This window comes from Myxine glutinosa, chromosome 4 (assembly GCF_964187855.1).
Source record: "Myxine glutinosa chromosome 4, kmMyxGlut1.1, whole genome shotgun sequence".
Taxonomy (NCBI): domain Eukaryota; kingdom Metazoa; phylum Chordata; class Myxini; order Myxiniformes; family Myxinidae; genus Myxine; species Myxine glutinosa.
The window spans coordinates 1,302,390-1,322,801 of NC_136264.1; the positions used below are offsets into that span (position 1 = coordinate 1,302,390).

At 50.3% G+C, this 20,412-nt stretch overlaps 2 protein-coding genes across 3 annotated transcripts in view; one reads left to right on the forward strand and one right to left on the reverse strand.

The window, feature by feature from the left end:
* Positions 1–20,412, reverse strand: part of RB1 (RB transcriptional corepressor 1) — a 286,072-nt gene that overhangs the window by 82,817 nt on the left and 182,843 nt on the right. The window lies entirely within an intron of this gene.
* Positions 10,790–20,412, forward strand: part of LPAR6 (lysophosphatidic acid receptor 6) — a 33,812-nt gene continuing 24,189 nt past the window's right edge. The window contains exon 1 of one of the 2 annotated variants that reach the window (XM_068111810.2): positions 10,790–11,044. The gene's annotated coding sequence lies outside the window, so the exon portion shown is untranslated. The remainder of the gene's footprint in view (positions 11,045–20,412) is intronic. The other variant, XM_068111811.2, reaches the window with a different exon arrangement.

The window sequence follows — 20,412 nt, forward strand, 5'->3', positions numbered from 1 at the left end:
TATTGATGCAAGGTGCGTGGGTTGCGGTGCATGCTCTGGAATAATTGTGAGTTGGCAAACTATTTCCACCTTTATTCACCGAATTAACATGGGCCATCAACACAACAATCCCTCCAACATGATCAACTCCATCAACATTATCGCCATCAACTCATCTTTATCGTCGCCATCATAAACATCGCAATATTGGATCAAGTTTATCATCATCTATCTATAATTCCAGTAATCTCTGTGTGTATGTTTGTTTGTACGTTTGTTTGTTTGTATGTCTGTGACCGCTGTTTCTCGACAACTACCGGTCCGATATACTTGAAACTTGCCAGGTATATTGCTGGGGACCCGAGGATGTGCCTTTTCAAGGTTTTAAATTAATCGCAGAAGTACTTACCGAGCTATGTCCAAAAAACGATTCAACCAATCAGAGAGCAGCGAGCTATCACGTGTGCCGAACGTGGCGAACACACTCTGCCTCGGATGGCACATTTGAGAGCGTATTCATTTATTTCCCGTCGGCAAACTATGTTGCCGTTAAACTATGTTTTAAAACTAATTATAAAACGAATAAAAACTAATTTGCGATTCATCGTAACTGCGATATACGACCTTCCGGACAGTGAGGACTGCACTTCCGGCATCCAATCACAGAACGCGTTATTGCGTAGGCGTGGCCGATGTGAGAGCGAGCTGATGCTGAGCCCAGCGCGTGCGCCATTACGGTACGTAATTCGATTTCTTCCGGAGAAAATAATAATTTCTCGATTTCTTATGCGCATTATTTCTCCCAATTCAGTCAGAGCGAAGGGCGGAAGCGAAGAGCGTTGTTTTTTTTGTTTACGGGCGTACGGGCGGGGTAGAGCGTACGGGTAGCGTTTTTTTTTTTTTTTGGCACATTTGAGAGCGTATTCATTTATTTCACGTTGGCAAACTATGTTGCCGCTATGTTGGCGTTAAACTATGTTTTACAACTAATTAAAACTAATTTGCGATTCTTTCGCTTTCCTGCGCATTTGTGCACGCTATGGCGATTTCTTTACCAAACTCCGCTAGCCGTTAGCTTTAGACCAAACCATTTCATGTAAATAGAGGGGGGGGGGGATTGTCACCGTACTCGCAAGCCGTTAGCTTTGGACCAAACCATTGCATGTAAATAGAGGGGGGGGGGGGGATATACTTTTAGATATATATATAGTACGGGCATGCCCTAGTTATTACAAAAGGTAAGTTTAATAATTTGAATGCAACAAAATAAACTTTATTTTATGTTCTTAATACAGAAAAAAATACTTTATTTATGTTCTTAATAGCCCTTTTAGTCATTAAAATAAATAGCGCAAAAACAATACACAAACATGTTAATAAAGGGTACAGTTTGGCAAAAAGGTGACAAGTTTTAAAGTTGAAGTCATAACCCTATTTCCCCCATTACCCCCTAAGTTTTCAGATTTGCGGTGTAACCCTGGTGAACGGCAAGGTCCTTTTGTAATATATCTTCTTCTATATATACATAAAAGAAAGTTTTTGTTTGTTTGTCTGCACACGCTAATCTGAATGGTGAAAGATAGGAGGAAACCTCTGAAACACAAAATGTCAGGACGGGCCCGGGAAAGTTATAGGCTAGGTGGTGAGACCGGTTGAGGCCCACCTCGGCTGGGCTGGGCCCATTTCGCAATTAAAAGCTGAGCTGAATTATAGTAGTCAATCTTCTACGGCCGAGGGTAAAAGCTGAATTATAGTAGTAAATTAATTCAAAAAGAACCAAAAATGTCGGGACGGGCCCCGGGAAGGTTATAGGCTAGGTGGCGAGGCCGGTCGAGGCCGCATCGGCCGGGCTGGGCCCATTTCGCAATTAAAAGCTGAGCTGAATTATAGTAGTCAATCTTCTACGGCCGCGAGTAAAAGCTGAATTATAGTAGTCAATCTTCTACGGCCGCGAGTAAAAGCTGAATTATAGTAGTAAATTCAATCAAAAAGAACCCGGGCAACGCCGGGTGCTTTCGGTATGTATGTATGTATGTATGTATGTATGTATATACATACATACATACATACATACATACATACATACATACATAGAAAGGAAGGAGTAGGAAGGAGTAGGGGGGAAAGGGAGGAGCATGGGAGAAAGGGAGGGGGAGGGTGGAGGGGGATGGGGAAGGGGTAGGGCGGAAAGGAAGGGGTAGGGGGGAAAGGGAGGGGCATGGGGGAAAGGGAGGGGGAGGGGAGGGGAGGGGGAGAGGAGGGGAAAGGGGAGTGGGGAAGGGGAGAGGGTAGGGTGGAGGGAGAAGGGAGTGGGAAGGTTAGGGGGAGGAGGAGGGGGGAAAGGGAGGGGGAGTGGGAGGGAGGGGGAGGAGGGAAGGGGAGGGGGGAGGGGAGGGGAGGGGGAGGGCGAGGGGGGTGGGGGAGGGGGAGGTGGAGGGCGAGGGGGAGGGGGAGGGGAGTGGGGAAGGGGAGAGGGTAGGGTGGAGGGAGAAGGGAGTGGGAAGGTTAGGGGGAGGGGGGGGGAAAGTTAGGGCGAGCGGGAGGGAAGGGGGGGTGAGGGGAAGGGGAGGGGCGGGGGGAGGGGGAGGGGGAGGGGTGGGGGAGGGGGAGGGGAGTGGGAGGGGAGGGGAGGGGAATGGGGGAGGGGAGGAGAGGGGGGAGGGGGAGGGGAGGGGAGGGGGGAGGGGGAGGGGAGGGGGTGGGGGAGGGGAGGGAGAGGGGGAGGGGGAAGGGGTAGGACAGAAAGGAAGGGGTAGGGGGGAAAGGGAGGAGCATGGGGGAAAGGGAGGGGGAGGGGGATGGGGAAGGGGTAGGGCAGAAAGGAAGGGGTAGGGGGGAAAGGGAGGGGCATGGGGGAAATGGAGGGGGAGGGGAGGGGGAGGGGAGGGGAAAGGGGAGGGGGGAAGGGGAGAGGGTAGGGTGGAGGGGGAAGGGTAGGGGGAGGGGGAGGGGGGAAAGGGAGGGGGAGGGAGGGGGAGGAGGGAAGGGGAGGGGAGGGCTATAGATGGTTACTGGCAATTGATCACATCCAGAAATGATGTAATCCACACAATTTATGTACTTTACATCTATCTATAATTCCAGTAATCTGTGTGTGTGTGTGTGTGTGTGTGTGTGTGTGTGTGTGTGTGTGTGTATGTGTGTATGTCTGTGTGTTTGTCTGTGACCGCTGTTTCTCGACAACCACGGGTCCGATATACTTGAAACTTGCCAGGTATATTGCTGGGGACCCGAGGATGTGCCTTTTCAAGGTTTCATATTAATCGGACAAGTAGTTACCGAGCTATGTCCAAAAAACGATTCAACCAATCAGAGAGCAGCGAGTTATCACGTGTGCCGAACGTGGCGAACAGACTCTGCCTCGGACGGCACATTTGAGAGCGTATTCATTTATTTCACGTTGGCAAACTATGTTGCCGCTATGTTGGCGTTAAACTATGTTTTAAAACTAATTAAAACTAATTTGCGATTCTTTCGCTTTCCTGCGCGTTTGTGCACGCTATGGCGATTTCTTTACCAAACTCCGCAAGCCGTTCGCTTTGGACCAAACCATTTCATGTAAATAGAGGGGGGGGGGGGGGGGGGGATTGTCACCGTACTCGCAAGCCGTTCGCTTTGGACCAAACCATTTCATGTAAATAGAGGGGGGGGGGATATAATTTTAGATATAGATATAGTACGGGCATGCCCTAGTAACGTTAATAGGAATACATGGCCGTGTAGATGGGAAATACAGTTTGTTTGAAATAAATCACAAATATCAGATGAAAGTGAAAAAAAACCTATGTGGTGTGAATGGCAATGTTCCTCGCTGAAATGTGAAAAAACTGAATTACGTGCAAACGCATAACTGTGAGATTATGGCGGCAAAGTTGGAACATCACGTGATCCTAGCAGAAGTACCCGGCATTGCCGGGTGGGGGAGGGGTGACCCGTACATTCCCAACCCATACATTCGCCCTCTCGACTCAAGCTCGTATTCGATTCGATTCGTATTCGAAATCGAAAGGGGAAAGGGGAAATCCTTCGTATTCGAATTCGTAAACACGAAATATGAATTAAAATTTAATTCATATCGCACAAAATCGACACAAAACACGGTCGCATAAAGGTGAAAAAACGCAATGGCTTTTCGCCCTGAATTACGTGCAAACGTGTGACGTGTGACGGGATGGAACATCACGTGATCGCTCTGAGCGAATCAGCGAGCTGCTCGCACTAGCTGAGATTAGCGGGTACTTCGCTGAAATGCGCTGAGCTAAATATGAATAAAAAATATGGATCTCGTCAAATATGGTCTCGGCCATGTTCGTCCCAGGCTCAATGGCCATGTCTATGCCAAATATCAAGCACGTGAGCCTCTCCGTTTCGGAGTCTATCGGTAACATTACACACACACACACACACACACACACACACACACACACACACACACACACACACACACACACACACACACACACACACACACACACACACACACACAAACTGTGTTTTATATATATATATATATATATATATATATATATATATATATATATATATATATATATATATATATATATATTGTTGCGGAAATGAGGATTGTGGTTTTTTTTATTGTGTTGTATTGTAGTAAATTGTTGTGAATTATTGCTTAAGTCTGGACCCTCCTTACTCCAGTTATGTATAAAGGTCAAAGGGCGTCCCATAATTAGTCCATAAAGCATACACGTCAGCCAATCATAGATTTCCCCCTGGTTGATAGTTATATCTTTATTATGTGTATTAGGGTAAGGCCTTGTCTTCCATTAAGATGACACTCCATTGCACCAAGTGAAATAGATAGATTCCTTTCATCCCCCATTCCCACTCCCAAAACTTTCATTGCCAAGCCTCGATTGCCAATTACGTCCCCTCCAAAACCACCATTGAACATGTGCTCGGGTCGGGGAAGAAAGGCGTGCCCGCCCGTCGTCATCAAGGGCGGAGCCAGAGGGTCGCGCGACCAACCAGGGCCGAGGTGAGCACACCGATGGGCGTGTCCTGAAGGCCGGCGGCTTGATCGCCGGAGGCGCTATAAAAGCGCGCGCGCAAGGACGTTGTAGAGTGGAGTAGTTGCTGAGTTGTGTAAAAAGATCATCCAGAGAGAACCAACTGTAAGAGAACCAACTGCGAGAGTACATTGAGATCACCCAAGGAAGCTTTGTACACAGCAACGGCTGATCAAGTGGACCGATGTTTGTTCCTGAGCTGGTGCTTTTCTGAACAGAGTCCGAGGCTGGCATGTGAGCAAAAGAACATAGAGAACATTAAGGAGATCATCATCCAAGGAAGCACAAAGCCTGTTGTAGTCCTGGCAAAGCACGCGACGTCCACAGCAGCAGCAGCAGCGGCGGCCACAGCAGCAACAACACTCAACAGCCGCTTGGGGCCTGGACGGCGGTTTTGAGCAGGGCCGCGAAGGAACGGCGGCTGCCAAACGCGCCGATCGTGCTGCAGGACCCCTTGGACTTTCCTCTCCCTCCAGCCATCCACCTCCTGCCTGTCCATCCTTTTTGTGTACGTGAGTTTGTTCTGTTTGTTTTGTCCCTGGGTATTTAATTAAGTTTGTATAAGCTAGGTTGCACTGTGCCTAAAATCTTCTGTAAATTATTTTATTATCTTTCCTTCTTCCTTGGTTATTTTGAGCCTGTATATAGTAGGAATAAATTTAGTAGTATTTTCAACCTTTTTCTTCGTCTTCTTCTTCTTCTTCACATCCGTGTCGCTTTTGTCTTTTCCATATTGAATATCTGTGGTGCGATCCGGCCAACGTTCGGGAATCGGGTTAGTCAGGGTAACTGTTAGGGCCGCGGGGCCTCCGCTCGGCAAAACGAACATCTTATCCGCGGTCCGTAACAATATATATATATATATATATATATATATATATACTAGCAGAAGTACCCGGCATTGCCGGGCGGGGGAGGGGCGGGGAACGGGGGGGGGGGGGGGGTGGGGGGGGGGAGCGAGCCCCTTAGTAAAGCGAGCGATTTTTTTTTTCATAGCGTCATAGCGTTCATAGCGTCATAGCGATTATTTTTTCATCGCGTCATAGCGTTCATAGCGTCATAGCGTTCATAGCGTCATATCGTTCATAGCGTCATAGCGTTTCATAGCGTCATAGCGATTTTTTTTTTCATAGCGTCATAGCGTCATATCGTTCATAGCGTCATAGCGTCATCGCTCTGAGCGAATCAGCGCCCACCTGCTCTAATTCCGTTGATTCCGTGCGCTGAAATAAATATGAATAAAAAATATGGATCGTCAAATATTGTGAGTTCGGCCATGTTCGTCCCAGGCTCAATGGCCATGTCTATGCCAAATATCAAGCACGTAAGCCTCTCCGTTTAGGAGTCTATCGGTAACATTACACACACACACACACACACACACACACACACACACACACACACACACACACACACACACACACACACACACACACACAAACTGTGTTTTATATATATATATATATATATATATATATATATATATATATATATATATATATATATATATATATATATATACGTGGTGTGTTAAAAAAGTATCCGACCTTTATTTTTCGTGCGTAAAAAAGAAGAAGCTAGGGAGGCGTTGATTGGTGCACGTATGTAGGTGATCCTAATGCGCACGCGTGAATTTTTTCCCACCTGCAGAAGCTGTCATTCGACGGCAGACCGCCGATGAGTGAGGACATGTAAGTGAGCGCCGTCGGATTTTCGTTTTTGACAAAATGACGGAAAAACTTGAACAACGCTACTGCATCAAATTTTGTGTAAAACTTGACGATTCCCAAGTGGAAACGATCCGCAAGATTCAACACCGTTCATTCCATTATGAAGGAGGATTTGGGCTTCAGGAGAATCTCAGCGAAGTTCGTACCAAAGCTGCTAACGATTGAGCAGAAGCAACTCCGTTTGGAGATCGCACAGGACATGTTGGAGACTGTGAACAGCGATCCCAGTTTCCTCAACACAGTGATCACTGGCGATGAGTCCTGGGTTTATGGGTACGACCCAGAAACCAAGTTGCAGTTTTGATGCAAGTTTGATGAAACACAAAATTTGATGCAGTGCGTTTTGATGCGTTGTTCAGGTTTTTCCGTCATTTTGTCAAAAACGAAAATCTGACGGCGCTCACTTACATGTCCTCACTCATCGGTGGTCTGCCGTCGAATGACAGCTTCTGCAGGTGGGAAAAAATTCATGCGTGCGCATTAGGATCGCCTACATACGTGCACCAATCAACGCCTCCCTAGCTTCTTTTTTTTTTACGCACGAAAAATAAAGGTCTGTTACTTTTTGAACACAGTAGTATACACAGGGCTTTCAGAAAGTATTCACACCACTTAACTTTCTCACATTTTGTTGTGTTCCAACATGCTTCACCACAATCTTGTGTCTGACCTCCTCAGACAATTCTCTGGTTTTCTTTCTTTTCTCCATGCTCATTGAGGTACACACAGTGACACAAAACAGCAGAATCACTCCTTTTCTCTTTTCAAACTTTACTCTATTCAAATTTTTATATCGCAGGCACCTGCAACTCACCACAGGTGAGTTCAATCCCAAAGTAAAGAAGAATCACCTGCTTCAAATCGAATTATTTCTAACAACTTGTAAAAGGTGCCAATAATATTGTCCGTGCCATTTTAGGATTTCTGTGTGGAATAAGCTAATATTTAGTAATTTTTTCAGCTGTTTCGTTTTGTTCCTCTGTAAACTAAAGGAAAACAAATGTGGATACCAAAATATTTATTAATTTCAACAATTTTCTGGAAGAAATGGTGCATTATTTGAAAAAAGTGCAAGGGTGCCAATATTTTTGACCACGACTGTATATATATATATATATACATGTGCTAATTACACAAAGGTATTAAAAATGTTTACATTCACCAATGAGATCTTTAAAAGGCTTCGTCTCAATAGTGGTTTGAGTTATGATATTTGTGTTTTCATCCAGGGTTACCAACTCTTATCTGGAGGTCGCAGGTAGATATTCCTCAGCCAAACAACCAAAACATGGAACTTTCTGTTACCAATGTAGTTTATTTTTCTCTTTGCATTTCCTCTCTGGACCAAATCAACTTCGTTTATATATGGGCAAGCAGCTGGGCTTACACTTTATGGAATGATATACTTATATGAGAGAACTTTCAAAATTTTTGTAAATAAACCGCACAATTTCTGTCCTGTGCTGCAAATGTCATGGGATGCAGCGCAACCCTTTAAGTGAGACATGTTAAAATAGTCGGTGCATGTCCATTTACCAAAGAAACAGCAGGATAGGCCTACTGGCTGAAGTCTTTTGCTAAATGTGGTACTTTTCGTTTTTACATCGTTAAACGTTGTGTTGGTTGATGTCAGATTTCCAGTACCTAATACGTTATTTCCTTGGTGTTTGTAACTTGTTTGCGTTTTCTCAATGTATGTCAGATGCTTGACTTGACTTCCTTCCTTCTTTTCCGTTCCCATTTTCCGCTTTTTATCCTCATCCCTCACTGATAACTGTCCTTTATATTTAGTAGATGTACTTTGAGTTAATCATTGTACCCTATGTCACTTACTGCTTTGTACATTGTATTGTGTTCAGTTGTGTTATACATGCCGTTTCTCAATGAATCAAGCTGGTGTCAACACCAGCTGTCTGTTTTGTTGCGCCCACCTTGCTGCACGAGCACCTGTCGGCATCAAACCCCTCGGTTTAACGTTAACTCCCCGAAGAGGACAGGAGTCATCCATGCTGAAGCATTTCCTCTAAAGGGTGCTGAAGGGTAATTCTAAAGGGTGCTGAAGGGTAATTCTAAAGGGTGCTGAAGGGTAATTATAAAGGGTGCTGAAGGGTAATTCTAAAGGGTGCTGAAGGGTAATTCTAAAGGGTGCTGAAGGGTAATTATAAAGGGTGCTGAAGGGTAATTCTGATGGGTTCTGAAGGGTAATTCTGATGGGTGCTGAAGGGTAATTCTGATGGGTGCTGAAGGGTAATTCTGATGGGTTCTGAATGGTAATTCTAAAGGGTTCTGAATGGTAATTCTGATGGGTGCTGAAGGGTAATTCTAAAGGGTGCTGAAGGGTAATTCTAAAGGGTGCTGAAGGGTAATTATAAAGGGTGCTGAAGGGTAATTCTAAAGGGTGCTGAAGGGTAATTCTAAAGGGTGCTGAAGGGTAATTATAAAGGGTGCTGAAGGGTAATTCTGATGGGTTCTGAAGGGTAATTCTGATGGGTGCTGAAGGGTAATTCTGATGGGTTCTGAATGGTAATTCTAAAGGGTTCTGAATGGTAATTCTGATGGGTTCTGAAGGGTAATTCTGATGGGTGCTGAAGGGTAATTCTGATGGGTTCTGAATGGTAATTCTAAAGGGCTCTGAAGGGTAATCCTAAAGGGTTCTGAAGGGTAATTCTAAAGGGTTCTGAAGGGTAATCCTAAAGGATGCTGAAGGGTAATTCTAAAGGGTGGTGAAGGGTAATTTTAATGGGTGCTGAAGGGTAATTCTGAAGGGCTCTGAAGGGTAATTCTAAAGGGTTCTGAAGGGTAATTCTAATGGGTTCTGAAGGGTAATTCTAATGGGTTCTGAAGGGTAATTCTAAAGGGCTCTGAAGGGTAATCCTAAAGGGTTCTGAAGGGTAATTCTAAAGGGTTCTTCTCATGGGTTCTGAAGGGTAATTCTAAAGGGCTCTGAAGGGTAATTCTAAAGGGTTCTGAAGGGTAATTCTAATGGGTTCTGAAGGGTAATTCTAATGGGTTCTGAAGGGTAATTCTAAAGGGCTCTGAAGGGTAATCCTAAAGGGTTCTGAAGGGTAATTCCAAAGGGTTCTGAAGGGTAATTCTAATGGGTTCTGAAGGGTAATTCTAAAGGGCTCTGAAGGGTAATCCTAAAGGGTTCTGAAGGGTAATTCTAAAGGGTTCTGAAGGGTAATCCTAAAGGGTGCTGAAGGGTAATTCTAAAGGGTGCTGAAGGGTAATCCTAAAGGGTGGTGAAGGGTAATTCTAAAGGACTCTGAAGGGTAATTCTAAAGGGCTCTGAAGGGTAATCCTAAAGGGTTCTGAAGGGTAATTCTAAAGGGTTCTGAAGGGTAATCCTAAAGGGTGCTGAAGGGTAATTCTAATGGGTTCTGAAGGGTAATCCTAAAGGGTGCTGAAGGGTAATCCTAAAGGGTGCTGAAGGGTAATCCTAAAGGGTGCTGAAGGGTAATTCTAAAGGGTAGACACTGTAGAGTTACATGAGGAGCGGCGGCTTCAGGATCGGTACCAGGGAGGTAGTTTTGAGAACGTCCCTTGCAATCTTCCCCCAAGGCGAATAGGTTATAATATACATATTACGTACACAGTCATGATCACACAACACATACACATCAACGTACTTTGACTCCCACATTACCTCGTCCCAAACCCTTTTCCCGGTGAAATTCGTTTCTAAAATAACTCGAAACACACGACACACGACACAAGACACACGACACACGACACACGACACACGACACACGACACACGACCTCCCGTCCTCCTCCCTGCGAACTTCGTGCAACTCGCAAACTTTGTACTCGACGGCTGCTCATTTTCGTTTAAAATGTGAAAGCTGAGAACGCTTCGAACTTGACGGTTTTATTTGAATTAACCAGTGACTGGAATCGCACTCCATCCAAATCGCAATAAAAAGTACATTTAAGCACAAAAGTTTTTTGTTTTTTTTCCAAAACACAGGAAGCTCGGGGTTGTTTTTTCTCGTCGTCCCTGCCCAGCCCCGCCTGGCTCTCATTATCTTGTTCTCCCTCTCATTCCGAGCACGAACCACAGAGGCGGAGCGGGGACAAGGGGGGAGGTCTCAGGAAAACAGAGAAGAGAGTTTGGAAGAGCATTGAGCTGCACTTGGCCCTCTTCGCGTTTCAACATCTTCTGTGTGAAGAAGTTTCACAAACACGGGACGAAAGTTTCGGTAAGGAAAGTGAGATCACGCCGGAAGTTTGGATTCATCATGGATGTGGAGCGTGGCGATGTGATGGTCATGGCGAATTGAACACGTTGGGCTTGAGTGGGGTAAGCGCCGACTGACATGGTGCACACTCTCGTATTCTCATTGCCCTTTTATAGCACACACTTACCATACCGACACCACACTCCTTTACAACAGCGCACAACCGCTGCCATTGAAAATAAAACCACACACACACACACACACACACACACACACACACACACACACACACACACACACACACACACACACACACACACACACACACACACCCTCATTCACGAACGACCTCTTGCATTCCAAATGCTTCTCGTATTTCTCTATTTTTCGTGTTGGTATCAGAATCGAACCCAAGATCTTTGATCCCAAAAACTGATACCCCTAAAGCGCCGCGGCGTTACGCGCGCTGCTTGTGAGCAAGGAGGAAGCGGACAAGCGGTAACATATAAACGTCTTTATTGTAAGACTACACTGTAACACTGAACTCCTCCGGGCTGGTCGCCCGGTGTATATCATGAGGCCACGCCTACCCCTCGGGCGTGGCCACCGCCCACTTGGTGCGTGGAATGATGTCACCACGCCAGTGGGCTTTTGTGTCCGCCACACGCGCCCCCCCAGAATTCCCGCGCACCTGGAGGGCCAGTTTGCGGGGCAGACGAATGACCCGGCCGAAGCGCCCCCTGGCGATCGGCGGCGTCCGGGGTGCAGGGATACCAGGTGGGATGCCCCTGGCTGCCCCTGGGATGGGTGCAGGACCGGGGGGCGCCGTGGCGGCGGGGCTGGGCGGTGCCGGGGGTCCGCCCGCAGGAGGGCGGCCCCGACGTGGGGGTCGGGCCACTGGCGGTGGATGGTCCACATCGAGGTGGGCCGGTTTGAGGCGGTCTACCGAAACGCGGTCAGGAGTACCGCCGATGTCCAGGGTGAAGTGCTTCGCCCCGGTCTCCAGCACGCGGAAAGGCCCGTCGTACGGGGGCCGCAGTGGTGTCCGATGGGCATCGTGGCGGACGAAGACGTACTCCGCCGTGCGAAGCTCCGGGGCGACGTGCGTCGGTGGGTGCCCGTGGCATGCCGTTGGCACCGGGGCGAACCTCTGGGCGGTCTCTTGCAGAGCGGAGCGCTGCTGTGCCGCGGACCATGGTGCCGTGGAGTCGGGGAGGAACTCGCCCGGCACCCGCAGCGGTTGCCCGAAGACCAACTCCGCCGCGGATGCGCGCAGGTCCTCCTTGGGCGCCGTCCGGAGGCCCAGCAGGACCCAGGGGAGTCTGTCGACCCAGCCGCCGTCGCGGAGGGTGGCCCGGAGCGCGGCCTTCAATGAGCGGTGAAATCGCTCACACAGGCCGTTAGCCTGGGGGTGGTAGGCCGTGGTTCGGTGCAGCCGGACCCCGAGCCCCTGCGCAACCGCCCCCCAGAGCTCCGAGGTGAACTGGGGGCCGCGGTCAGATGAGATGTCTGAGGGGGCGCCGAACCGGGCGACCCAGGTGGCGATGAAAGCCTGCGCGACATCGGCCGCCGTTGTCGACGCCAAGGGCACGGCCTCCGGCCACCGGGTGGTGCGGTCCACCATGGTGAGGACGTGGGTGAAACCCCGCGAGGGGGGCAGAGGTCCCACCAGGTCCACGTGGACGTGGTCAAACCGGCGTTCCGGCACCGTGAACGGGGCCAACGGGGCCTGGGTGTGCCGGTGCACCTTGGCGCGCTGGCACGCGAGGCACGTCCTGGCCCAGCCGCGGACGGCCTTCCGGAGGCCATGCCAGACGAACTTGTCGGCGATCAGCCTTTGGGAGGCCCTCGCGCCCGGGTGGGACAGGCCGTGGATGGCGTCAAACACCTGGCGCTGCCAGCCCGCGGGCACAATGGGGCGAGGACGCCCGAGGGAGACGTCGCACAAGAGGGCCGCGCCCGCGCCGTCGAACGGCACCTCGGTGACGCGGAGGCCCGTGACGGCGGTCCGCAAGGCCTGGACGTCGGGGTCAGCGGCCTGGTCCGCTGCCATCCGGGCATAGTCGATGCCGAGGTGGACTGCGTGGGCGACGGCCCGGGAAAGGCAATCCGCCACCGGGTTGTCCTTCCCCGCGACGTGCTGGATGTCCGTCGTGTACTCGGACACGGCCGAGAGGTGACGCTGCTGCCGGGCCGACCACGGCTCGGTGACCTTGCCCATCGCGAAGATCAGCGGCTTGTGATCGACGAAGGCAGTGAACGCCCGGCCCTCGAGCAGATGGCGGAAGTGCCTGACCGCCAAGTGAAGTCCGAGCAACTCGCGGTCGAAGGTACTGTAACGGCGTTCGGGCGGGCGAAGCTGCCGGCTAAAGAACGCCAGCGGTTGCCAAGCTCCACGCACCCATTGCTCGTGCACCGCGCCCACCGCGTAGTCCGAGGCATCGGTGGTGAGGGCGATCGGTGCATCGGGCGCCGGGTGCGCGAGCATGGTGGCGTTAGCCAAGGCGAGCTTCGCGCCCGTGAACGCCGTGTCCATCTGCTCGGTCCAGGTAACGTCGCCTTTGCCCGGCTTACCTCGGAGAGCTTCGTGCAGGGGGCGCAGGAGCTGGGCGATACGGGGCAGGAACCGATGGTAAAAGTTCACCATGCCCAGGAACTCCTGCAGCCCTCTGATCGTGCGGGGGCGCGGAAACCCCTTCACCGCCTCCACCTTGGCCGGCAGGGGGACGGCGCCATGCCTGGTGACACGGTGCCCCAGAAAATCGATTGTGGCGGCGCCGAACCGGCACTTTGCGGGGTTCACAATCAGGCCATGCTGGCCCAGGCGTTCGAAGAGCGTGCGGAGGTGGCGTAGGTGCTCTTCGCGGGACGCGCTGGCGACGAGGATATCGTCCAGGTAGACGTAGACAAAATCCAAGTCGCGCAGGACGCTGTCCATCAGTCGCTGGAACGCCTGAGCCGCATTCTTCAGACCGAAGGGCATGCGCAGGAACTCGAAGAGTCCAAATGGCGTGATGACCGCCGTCTTCGGGACGTCCTCCGGCCTGACGGGGACCTGATGGTAGCCGCGTATGAGGTCCACCTTCGAGAAGAAGGACCTGCCCGCCAAACGGGCGGAAAAGTCCTGAATGTGGGGGACGGGGTAGCGGTCGGGAGTCGTGGCGTCATTGAGACGGCGATAGTCCCCACACGGTCGCCATCCCCCGCCGGGCTTCGGCACGATGTGCAGCGGCGACGCCCAAGCGCTCTCTGAGCGCCGAACGATGCCGAGTCGCTCCAGGGTAGCGAACTCCGCTTTTGCCACCGCCAGCTTCGTCGGCTCGAGGCGGCGTGCCCGGGCGTAGACCGGTGGCCCGACGGTGGGGATGTGATGGGCCACCCCGTGCTTGACGGCCCCCGCCGAGAAGGTGGGCCGCGTGAGGGCCGGGAAGCCGGCGAGGAGGCGGGTGAATGCGTCCGCTGCCGGAAGCGTACAGACCAACGTGGCCGGAACCGAATTGTTCGGCAAGCCGCTTGGCAAGCCGCTCGTTGAGCTAGGCAACGCACAAGCGAGCGAGCTGAACGTCTCGGCCTGGACAAGCCGTCTGCGCTTGACGTCGACCAGGAGCCCATTAGCGCACAGGAAGTCCGCGCCAAGCAGTGCCATGGGCACGTCGGCGGTGACGAACGTCCATCGGAAAACCTGCCCTCCAAACCGCAGAGAGAGGCAGCGTTTTCCGTACGTACGGATGGGCGTCCCGTTCGCGGCAAGCAGCGCGGGGCCCCCACCCGCGGCGTGCTTGTCTGACGTGCCGGCGGGAATGACACTCACCTGCGCTCCCGTGTCGCACAGGTAACGGCGCCCGGAGAAGGTGTCCGTTATGAACAGCAGGCTGCTCGAACGGCCGGCGCTCATCGCCACAATTGAGCGCCGGCCCGGGCATTTCCCGACCCGTTGAAGGAGCACGGCGGATGACACCGCCGAGCTTCGTGGCCGAACTTGGCGTGGAACCAGCACCAGGTGGTGGAGCTGGAGGAGCGCCGCTGGCTCCGCCAGGCCGGTGGAGTCGACGGGTTTCCCCGCGGTGGCGGTTTTCGCCGCGGCGGTGGGCGGGGCGTGGCGGCGTTCACGAGGTGCGTATCAGCATGCTGCTGAACCTCAGCGTGCTGTAGAAGATGATGCTGTGGAACATCAGCGTCGAAGGCCGTGACGGCCACGCCAACGCTCGCCCGCGTGTCCGAAGCGGCGAAGTACTTGTCCGCCTCGGCCGCCAATGCTCGGGGTTCCGTTAGCCCGGTCCCGGCCAACGCGAGGCGAACCTGCGCTGGAAGTTGGCGACGGAAAAGCGCCCGGAATAGCGAACCGGGGGCTTCGTCGCCCAACAGTGACAGCATATGGTCCATTCGGACCGACGGGCGCGTCTCACCGAGCTCGGGGAGATCCAGGAGGCGGTCGGCCCGTGCGTCGTCCGTGAGGCTGAACGTGGCTAGGAGTAGCCGCTTCAGTGCCTCGTACTTGTGGCCGTCCGGTGGGTGGCGAAGGACGGACACAACTCGAGCGGCCGTGCCGGGCCCGAGGGAGGCGACGACGTGGCAGTAGCGCGTGTCATCGCCGGTGAGGTGCCGAAGCTGAAATTGGGCTTCGGCCTGGACGAACCAGACTTCGGCCTGAGCCTCCCAAAATTCCGGAAGTTTGACGAAGGCGGCCATGGCGATGGCGTCGCGTGTGGAAGGATCGCTCCGGCAGATCCAACGTCGAGGGTCACCAGTAAAGCGCGGCGTTACGCACGCTGCTTGTGAGCAAGGAGGAAGCGGACAAGCGGTAACATATAAACGTCTTTATTGTAAGACTACATTGTAACACTGAACTCCTCCGGGCTGGTCGCCCGGTGTATATCATGAGGCCACGCCTACCCCTCGGGCGTGGCCACCGCCCACTTGGTGCGTGGAATGATGTCACCACGCCAGTGGGCTTTTGTGTCCGCCACACCCCATTAGTTCCCACGCACACACTTATCTCCAGAAGGTACACGGCTTGAATGAGTGTTTAAAACATCAACGTTGTGTATTAGCATCAGGTCCTAAACACAGCGAGAGAAATGAGGAACAACTTTCAAACCATTTCACTTTTACCATTTGCTTGAATGTGTCCCCATCAGCAAGGTGTGCTTTTGGCTAAACAACAACAACAACAACATGCATTTTAAGGCCATTTTCCCTGCTAGAGCGGGGGTTAGCCTTGCGGTCCCCATGACAATCTTCTCCATTTTGCCCTATTTTCTGCATCTCTCCTTGTTAACCCCCTTGCCCGCATTTCTTCTTCCACCATCTTTAGCCAAGTCTTTCTCGGTCTTCCCCGTCCTCTACTTCCTTCTACATTCATTTCCATCACTCTTCTCACCCAGTCACTTTCATCCTTCCTCAACACATGACCAAACCATCTCAACCTGTTCCTCTTCACAGCATCAATCACAGGCTCTATTCCCATCTGCACTGCACTGTTAAAATTCCAACTGCAGTAAAAACAGCATACGGTATAGGGAAGACACCCACAACGGTAGATTACAATCAGGCTACACTGTACACGGTACGTACACAAGTGTACAAGCAGTATGCACTACACAGTACTTACACAACTGTACAAGCAGTATGCACTACACAGTACTTACACAACTGTGCAAGCAGTATGCACTACACAGTACTTACACAACTGTACAAGCAGGATGCACTGGACACAGTACTTACACAACTGTGCAAGCAGTATGCACAACACAGTACTTACACAACTGTACAAGCAGGCTGCACTGGACACAGTACTTACACAACTGTACAATCAGGATGCACTGGACACAGTACGTACACAACTGTACAAGCAGGATGCACTGTACACAGTACTTACACAACTGTACAAGCAGGATGCACTGTACACAGTACTTACACAACTGTACAATCAGGATGCACTGGACACAGTACGTACACAACTGTACAAGCAGGATGCACTGTATGCAGTACTTACACAACTGTACAAGCAGGATGCACTGGACACAGTACTTACACAACTGTACAAGCAGAATACACTACACAGTACTTACACAACTGTACAAGCAGGATGCACTGTACACAGTACGTACACAACTGTGCAAGCAGTATGCACTACACAGTACTTGCACAACTGTACAAGCAGTATGCACTACACAGTACTTACACAACTGTACAAGCAGGCTGCACTGGACACAGTACTTACACAACTGTACAAGCAGGATGCACTGGACACAGTACTTACACAACTGTACAAGCAGTATGCACTGGACACAGTACTTACACAACTGTGCAAGCAGTATGCACTGGACACAGTACTTACACAACTGTACAAGCAGTATGCACTACACAGTACTTACACAACTGTACAAGCAGGCTGCACTGGACACAGTACTTACACAACTGTACAAGCAGGCTGCACTGGACACAGTACTTACACAACTGTGCAAGCAGTATGCACTACACAGTACTTACACAACTGTACAAGCAGGCTGCACTGGACACAGTACTTACACAACTGTGCAAGCAGTATGCACTACACAGTACTTACACAACTGTACAAGCAGGATGCACTGTACACAGTACTTACACAACTGTACAATCAGGATGCACTGGACACAGTACGTACACAACAGTACAAGAAGGATGCACTGTACACAGTACTTACACAACTGTACAAGCAGGATGCACTGTACACAGTACTTACACAACTGTACAATCAGGATGCACTGGACACAGTACGCACACAACTGTACAAGCAGGATGCACTGTACACAGTACTTACACAACTGTACAAGCAGGATGCACTGTACACAGTACTTACACAACTGTACAAGCAGTATGCACTACACAGTACTTACACAACTGTACAAGCAGGCTGCACTGTACACAGTACTTACACAACTGTACAAGCAGGATGCACTGGACACAGTACGTACACAACTGCACAACTGTACAATCAGGATGCACTGGACACAGTACTTACACAACTGTACAATCAGGATGCACTGGACACAGTACGTACACAACTGTACAAGCAGGATGCACTGGACACAGTACGTACACAACTGTACAAGCAGGAGGCACTGTACACAGTACGTACACAACTGTACAAGCAGGATGCACTGTACACAGTACTTACACAACTGTACAATCAGGATGCACTGGACACAGTACGTACACAACTGTACAAGCAGGAGGCACTGTACACAGTACGTACACAACTGTACAAGCAGGATGCACTGTACACAGTACTTACACAACTGTACAAGCAGTATGCACTACACAGTACTTACACAACTGTACAAGCAGCCTGCACTGTACAAAGTACTTACACAACTGTACAAGCAGGATGCACTGGACACAGTACGTACACAACTGCACAAGCAGGATGTACTGTACACAGCACGCACACGACTGTACAAGCATGCCACACTGTACACAGTACGCACACAACTGTACAAACAGGCCACACTGTACACACTGTACTCTGTGCAGAGTACCTGTACGTTTGTACATAGCACAAGGCTGCGGGGTTGTATCATTGGCTGAGGGGCAGAATTTAGGTTTCGGTGCGCGTTACGATAAGTAACCGTTGAGTGGTTTTAGTTGGTACAGTAACGTGCATTACTTCATCTTGCATTCGTGCATTACTGGAGTAACTTTGTTCTTTTCCAAGGATATCTTTCATTGTTTATTCTTTCCATTAACCCTTGCATATCTCTGTCTATTTAAACCTTTCGTCTCCCTGGATGGAGTTTTCTTACTCGAGGCTAATTTTGATGTCCTATTACACGGTGCAAAGGTAGCGCACTCACCATTCAGCTGTGTCGACTGTGTTTGATCTGCATATGGCAACGAACCGTCACATTCGTTTCTCATTGCATTTCCCATTGACTGGCATTTCATCACAAAGCCATGGAGTCCCTCGGATGGGCGTTAATCCAGGTTTCCCATCTGCTAGTAACAGTTAGTGGATATTAAAGATCCCACGGTGTCATTCGTGAAGAGTTGTTGAGTTATTGCCGGCACCCCAAACAAATTACAAACTCCAGCCGTGACTAATGCAAGGAAGGCAAAGGCAAACCACCCAGTGTAATCCTCACTAAGACTGCTTTGGCAGCATCGAACCTGCCTTGGCTGCACCATGGAGAGACAGACAGACAGATGAAAAATCGGTCAGAGACCGAGGACTTGCCGGAATGTAGTTTTTTTATCGGCCATTTTGTACAAATATGGCGGCCGAACCACGTGACCGATGACATCGTCATTATTTGTTTTCTAAACTAATTTATTCCGAGATTTATAGGCCCAAAAATATATATTTCCGGTCTCTGGTCAGCGCGCGCATCGATTTTGACCCTGAGCGTCAACAATTATTATTTTTTAAATTTCCAACGGTACCTACAACAGCGCGCGCCGTCTATATTTAATAGAGCACATTAAACATAAACAATGCCGCACCGCCTCAAGTATTCGCGGATACTTGAGGCGGCGCCGACGAGATAATTGCAATTAAGTGAGCGGTGACGTCACGTTCTCGCCGGAAACGCAATTTCGAGCGTGAGGAGCCATATAATGTATGCATGTTGCTGGGCCGGCGCGCTATCTCGGGAAATATGAAAGATCTCGGGTATCAACGTTCGCGCACGGTTCTCCCCGACAAAACTACGTTTAGTTTCTCCAAATCCAACCAGCCGTTCCAAAGATATGAGTAGTTTTGTGTGCCGTGCCGTCATGAATCCAATCGGCTGGATATTGTCATTTATTGAAACGAAGACGTTCTTTGTTGGGTTCATGTGAAGCAACCGGAAGGCCAAGAGAGCTGCGGGTGGTCTCGTTAGTTAGGCCTGGATCCTATCTCGTTTGTCATGAAGTTATACGTGTCTGTGATAATCTGGTGGACTGGGAGAAGAGATCGTGGGAGACCATCGGCATGGATTCAAGCGCTTCCGTGATCGCATTTTCGGCCATTTGCGAATGCGCCGATTTGAACTACACCATGCAGCCCATCTGCGCATGCGCGGCTTTGATACACATGCAGCGTGTCATCCTGTACACGAAGATTGGTCCGGGGTGTAGTCATTTGCGCATGTGCCGATTTGAACCATACCATACAGCCCATCTGCGCATGCGCGGCTTTGATGCACATGCGTGTCATGCCGCACACGGAGATTGGTCCGGGGTGTAGTCATTTGTGCATGCGCGGTTTTTTCAGCATTCAAATACTTCGGCAATCGCCTGTTAGACCACTTGCGCATGCGCAGTGTTGACGCGATCGACACATTGGAATGTTTGACGGTACGGCGAGGCGATCTCGAGAACGGAATGGCAGTCTATAATATGCTTGAAGAACTTAATGATTTTCAGTATAAATACATTTTAAAATAACTTATTAAGCTTGTGTTCATTATTTACAAAAAGGCCGACCTGTCCCATTAGCTGTCTTTAATTTCTCTCTGGACGGCGCCAC